Source organism: Prionailurus viverrinus, chromosome B3, assembly GCF_022837055.1.
Source record: "Prionailurus viverrinus isolate Anna chromosome B3, UM_Priviv_1.0, whole genome shotgun sequence".
Classification (NCBI taxonomy): domain Eukaryota; kingdom Metazoa; phylum Chordata; class Mammalia; order Carnivora; family Felidae; genus Prionailurus; species Prionailurus viverrinus.
The window spans coordinates 126,305,390-126,311,389 of NC_062566.1; positions in this window are offsets into that span (position 1 = coordinate 126,305,390).

Consider the following 6,000-nt stretch of genomic DNA (forward strand, 5'->3'; position numbering starts at 1 on the left):
GGATGAATGTTGGCTACTGGTATCATTCTTGCACCTTGGACCAGATGTAGCAAAAGTGCTACCTTGACCACTTTCCTATGGTGGCAAATTTTGTGGCTCCTTTTCCGGTTCACAGCCTCCAGAGCTGCCTTGGTACTCCTTATTTCTAAGTTGGTGGTCCATTCTCCTGTGGATTGAGAGTCGCTGGGGACCTTCCAATAAATTATCTTAGGTTTAACCTGCTCAGGGTCATTTTCTTACGGTCACAACCAGGGAGTCTTTCCTGAAACACAGTCATATCGACACGCTGTAGTTTCTAGACAAGTTCAGAACCGATCACAAGGTTTTAATTTTAAAAAGCCAAGCTAGAGAAATTGGCAGATAGAGATATGGGTGTTCGATGCCTCACACGAAGATGTATAGGAAGTCCAAATAAAGAAGTCCAAATAACTACGCTAGAAGGTATTCCTTCGGTTACGTTGTCCACAAAATGATTCAATAGTTATCAACCATGATCAGCAATGTGGCGTGTTTCTTTTACGACAAGTAAATCTGAATCCGTGAGATGTACACATAGATCACTAGGAATTCTCTTGGGAATAGCGGTGCAATTAAGGTTATAAAGTGTTCTTTCATCTTTGGGGTTGAATACTTAAAGCAGGAAATTAAGACTTTAATGAGGGCCCAGAGGAGAAGACAGAATATTATTAAAAGAATGAGGAAAATATTATATATGAAAAGACCAGAAGAACGGAGAATTTTGAGCTGAGAATTTTCAGAACAGAAAAATAAGGTCCTGGAAAGTGCTGGCTTTCGATGCATGCTGCACATTGTTGTAGGAGTGGTGATACATGACTCTTTAGGGTATATACTAAGTAAGTTTGCTTGTGAAATAGAGGCTAGGTGGTACAAAGACTCTATAGACTCCACATTTTATAAGAAATAAAAATAAAGAATCAAAAAAAGCTTAGAAAATTTGGAATCCAGTTCTTTCAGAATTTCTTAGGGCAAAGAGGATAGGATGTGGTTGGACTCAGAGTAACCCAAGGTCCATCCTTGCTGGAAGTAATTCGTACATGTGGCGGACGAGATTTAGGTCCACCTGCCTCCGCACCAAAGCTTTATTATTTAAATATCTCTGCCAAAAATTTGAGGACTCTTTTCCTCACCAATGCCTCGTTCAGGTCAGGAAAGAGAAACTTGAAAGAGAGTGAAGGGCTCATTAGCCTCATCTGGAATTGGTACAGCCAGTGGACAGAGCAATATTCCAAATGAAGGCCCGCTAAGCCAGAAGTTTGGTGATGTTTTGTGCCGAAATAAACAGTGCCACACGTTTGGCACCTCATGGACCCTCCACCAGCCAGATTTCGTGTGTGTGAGACAATTTTCGTGTGTGTGAGACAATTTTAGACAATTTTAGCTTTAATTCCGAATGTCTCTAAATTAAAGTATCTGTTCTCTTCGCTGGTATCTTCGCATTCCAAAACCAAATTGTTCATTTTTGTTTTTAAGGGAAATAGAGCACCTGGACAGATTTGTAGTATAGATTGATAGAAAATGAAGGAAAAGTGCTTATAATCCATATTCTACAGTTAAACGGCTCTTAAGATTTGGGGAATGGTCTGAAGTGTCTGCTTCAGCTGCATCTTCTGGAAAATGAAGAGAGTAATAAAGTCTTCATCTGTGTCACCTCTTTTAGAGAGTGACTGTGAGGGGCGCCTCGGTGGCTCAGTCGGTTAAGCGTCCGACTTCGGCTCAGGTCATGATCTCACGGTTCGTGGGTTTGAGCCCCGCGTTGGGCTCTGTGCTGACAGCTCAGAGCCTGGAGCCTGCTTCTGATTCTGTCTCTCTCTGTCTCTGCCTCTCCCTTACTCACGCTCTGTCTCTGTCTCTCAAAAATAAAAAAATGTAAAAAAAACATTTAGAGAGTGACTGTGAATAACCAGAATACTAAGGTGCCCAGATCTCCTAGTCTCATCGTACACAAAACCCCACATATAAGATAAATGAAATTCACAGATACATTTTTAGAATAGAATCTTTACTTCTGCCAATGAAATAGATTTTAAGTCTGGAATAAATGGTTATGTGGGCTTTTTGTTTGTTTGTTTGTTTGTTTTGGTTTCGTTTGTTTTTTGGTTTTTTTTGTTTTTTACAAATACTTATATAGTATTTCTGGCCACCCTGAAATATTTAATTTAATCATCATAGCGATGTGCCTTAGGGTCTCATTATTATCATCTGCATTTTACAAATACGGACACTGGGGCCTAGAATGGTTGAGTAGCTTGTCCACTTGTTACACAGCTGTATTAATGAGTTGGAGTCGAATTTAAACTCAGGAATGCTGGTTACACACTCTGTGCTCATACCTACCGTACATTCTGCTTCATTGGAACATCCTTGTGAGCGATGTAAGTCCCAAACAAGGGAAGTTAATCCCATAGATGCAGTAAAGTTTTGACCTAGTGCACATCTTTTCTAGAGAACTTCTTAGAATTTCTTCCAGTGTGATGCTCTACAGTTGACTGAGGAGATGCTGAAAATACTATAATGGGTGTCTGATGTGAGTAAATCATGTCCCTAAAGCTCTTTGAGGGCTTTTTCTTCCAGGTGCTCGTGGTGTTACATGTGCTTCTATCTCCTGGAAAATAAAGTCAAGATGGTCCGGTATTGCAGCTGAGTATTTGAATTGTCAAGTTGTAAGTGACAAAAATGTTCTCTCATGAAGTCCGTTACAGCTATTGACATTATAAGCCACAAATCTAGGTCATTGTCCAAAGTTTATAGCAGAGACTTTTTAGATCAAACAGGTATGTAATGGGGATGCAGAAAGCAACCAAAGAAACACATAGAAGGAAGTCTAGTGGAATATGTCTATTTCTAATGCTAGAGTATGGATGAAGACCTTAGGTGAAAATAACAGGATTGAAGAAAATCCAACTATGGGTGTAGTTGGGTTACATCACAAGGCACTCTTAAGATGCTCTCCTAATTATTAACTAATACTCTGAAGAAAATGTATACCCAGTGCCACTTGACAAAAGTATTTTGTACCACCTTGCTGAGAAGGGCTAAGAAAAGTAAAACTATGTTAAGAATATAGACTTCTGGGGAACTTTCCATCTGAGAAGAACGGGCATCATTGAAACTAGTAAAATTTGTTCTGCAAACACATTTAGACCACACTACAAACAAAATATTATTAGGTATTATATACACCAGGGCCTTTCACACAGGAATTTAGGGGAACAAGTGTTTGAGATGTTTGGTTCCATTTTCTGCCTATACTCTCTATATAGATGGTATTCAGGACATATGACCAGCCATTTATTCTGACACTCAACACATACTGACTAAATATTCTATGTTAGATATTGTGCTAAAAGATGGGATTTATTTATTTAAAAAAATTTTTTTTAACATTTATTTATTTTTGAGACAGAGAGAGACAGAGCATGAAAGGGGGAGGGTCAGAGAGAAAGGGAGACACAGAATCCGAAACAGGCTCCAGGCTCTGAGCTGTCAGCACAGAGCCCGACGCGGGGCTCGAACTCACGGACCGCGAGATCGTGACCTGAGCTGAAGTCGGCCGCTTAGCCGACTGAGCCACCCAGGCGCCCCTAAAAGATGGGATTTATCAGGGAGCACACAACAAGTCTGTGGAGCTCATAGTCTAATGAGAGAAGAGGGATATTTATTTATTTATTTATTAATATTTATTTATTTTGAGAGAAAGAGAGCACAAGCAAGGGGAGGGCAGAGAGAGAAGGAGAGAGAGGATCCCAAGCAGGCTCTGTGCAACAGTTTGCAATATTAGGACCTAAGTCATAAACAAGAGTGGGACAGAACCGACTGAGCCACTCAGGGGTCCCGAGAAGAGGGATATTTAATAGAATTAAAATCAATTGAAAATGATGAAAACTATTATAAAATGAGGTGGAGTTTTACTTTGGGGTAAAAAGCCGCTAATGGAGGACAAGGAAGGTCACTCTGAACAAACAGCAAGTTTCTATTCTTGAATAGTTCCTAGCTCAGACACACTCTACCAAGTAATTAAGCAATATGACTTAATTGAGGAAACACAGGCATTAAAATTGAATAGCCAGGAGATAAAAACAAACTAAATAGGTCTACACATTATTTTACCTCCTTGATCATCAGTTTCCTTGTCATTAAAATGGAATCATTACTACCTTGAAGGGTCATTTGGAAAAGTACAATAAGGACAAGTATCTAGTACACAGTAGGAACTCAATGAATCATAGAATTATATTGTTGTTCTTTTTTTTTTTTTAAGAGAGAGAGTAAGTCGGGGGAGAGGGGCAGAAGGAAAGAGAGAATTTTAAGCAAGCTCCATGGTCAGTGCAGTACCTGAAGCAGGGCCACCACAGTGGGACCATGACCTGAGCTGAAGTGAAGAGTTGGACATTCAACCGACTGAGCCAAGCACCCCTACCTATTGTCATTTTTATTGCTGTCAATTATAACAATAAAAATATATTTGTCAAGTCTTGCACTACTTGCCTCTTTAAGGATAAAAACATGAAAATCTTTGAGCTAATATATATAAATTTATACAGGTAAAATTGTATTCACTACCAATTACTGTAGGGGATACACAAATATGGAAACTTCCATTGATGTAGGCCGTTCGTTGTATAATATGAAAAAAAGTCAGGAAGACTGACAGTTTCAATGGAAAGTTAGAAGACAAAGTAAGTTACTCTGATTTCAATACTTTATTAGGCTCTGTGTTAATTGTCTGTGAAAGTGTGGACATGAAAGATAATGTGGTTGTCATCACATAGGTCCCCATGTGATTTCGTGAAAAATTTCATTGAAATAAAACATTTCAATCAAGCTTCATTCATTGATCTGTGCACAAAAGAATCCAATGTAGCTATTTTCGAAAATTTCCATCAGAGAAACAAATTCTGGCAACTTCTCTGGGTAAGCATAATTCAAAGATGTGAATTCATTTTTTTTTAAAGTACCCAGCACTTTTTAAAAAAATGTTGATTTATCTTTGAGAGAGAAAGAGAGAGTACAAGCAGGGAGGGGCAGAGAGTGAGGGCGCAGAGGATCCAAAGTGGGCTCTGTGCTAACAGCAGAGAGTCTGACATGGGGCTTGAACTCACAAACCTTGAGATCATGGTCTGAGCCGAAGTCGACGGTCAACTGGCTGAGCTACCCAGGTGCCCCCAAGCATCCAGCCTTTTTAAGCAGAAATCTGTAGATTGCTCCAGTCAAATGTTGACCTTTAGGTTTAGAAATTAACTTAGGAAGATTCAGAGCAGGAATTTCAAGAGTTTTAACTTAGACCAAAGTATGAGCTACTAAATGTTCAATCCCCTTTCTTGAATGGGACAGAAGACCAAGGTCCTGGTTGCGATTGATCTGAAATTTGGGCTGGTCATGAAGCTAGAGATTTGTTTGGGGGCGATCTTGTGAATAACTGGTGTTAAGGAACAATTACCAGGGGATGAGTTCGGAGAATATGGACTTCTCACGAGAAATCTAATGGGAATTTCTTAAAGTATGATCCATGGTAAACTGCTCCCAAATAACTTATGGAGTTTCTGAAAATTTCCAGAGTCCCACCAAAGAACAACGGGATTAGACTCACCAGGGTTAAATTCCAGTGATCTGCTTTGCAATAACAAGTTTTTTAGGTCATCTGTATGCATCACAAAGTTTGAGTGGTACTCAGGTAGACAATCGGGGCCTGGGTTACCAAATCCATCCTGTGCAATAATATATTACCCATGGATCATAGGGCACAGATATGTGATGGTGTTTGGAGCAAGTTTTAGAAAGAAGAAACTGGGGAGATTTCCATGAGCTCGAAAGCAAGCAGCTTCCTTCTAAACTTACACTGCTCTGTACTCATGTTCACATCCTGGGCGGTTAAGTGTCCAGGCCTGGAAAGACAACAGGAAACTATGAAAGTTCCACCTACATGTCTTTTCCCCCACCTTGCACATGTATTAAAATCTATCCAAGCAGGATACTAATGGA